This window comes from Apis dorsata, unplaced genomic scaffold (genome assembly GCF_000469605.1).
Source record: "Apis dorsata unplaced genomic scaffold, Apis dorsata 1.3 scaffold_429, whole genome shotgun sequence".
Classification (NCBI taxonomy): domain Eukaryota; kingdom Metazoa; phylum Arthropoda; class Insecta; order Hymenoptera; family Apidae; genus Apis; species Apis dorsata.
The window spans coordinates 659,753-660,073 of record NW_006263682.1 but is presented as its reverse complement, the minus strand read 5'-3'; the positions used below and the strand labels follow the sequence as shown (position 1 = coordinate 660,073).

The following is a 321-nucleotide window of genomic DNA, read 5'->3' as shown; positions in this document are numbered from 1 at the left end:
GGAATGTCATATATTTTTTATAATAAATATATTTTAATGAATATTAAAATTAATTATTTTATTCTAACAATAAAATAAAATTTGTTCGAAGTAAATTCAAATTTGTTCAAAATAAAAAATGAAAAGAATAATATTGAATAAAATTTATTCTATAATATTCTATAATTGTATATTATATTAATTCTAATATATATGTATATTTAGAGAAATTTTGTGTTCACTTCCGAAACTTATGTTTTATTTTAATGAAATAATGTATCAATTAATATTAAATGTTAACATGCATAATAATTTTGATATGAAATACATAAAAATAATAAA

At 13.4% G+C, this 321-nt stretch overlaps 2 protein-coding genes across 2 annotated transcripts in view; one reads left to right on the top strand and one right to left on the bottom strand.

Annotated features, from left to right (window-relative positions):
• Positions 1-321, bottom strand: part of LOC102676193 (protein ARV1) — a 4,748-nt gene that overhangs the window by 2,575 nt on the left and 1,852 nt on the right. The gene's annotated exons all lie outside the window — the stretch shown is intronic.
• The window catches only part of LOC102675739 (1,5-anhydro-D-fructose reductase-like), a 2,320-nt gene that overhangs the window by 254 nt on the left and 1,745 nt on the right, over positions 1-321 (top strand). The window lies entirely within an intron of this gene.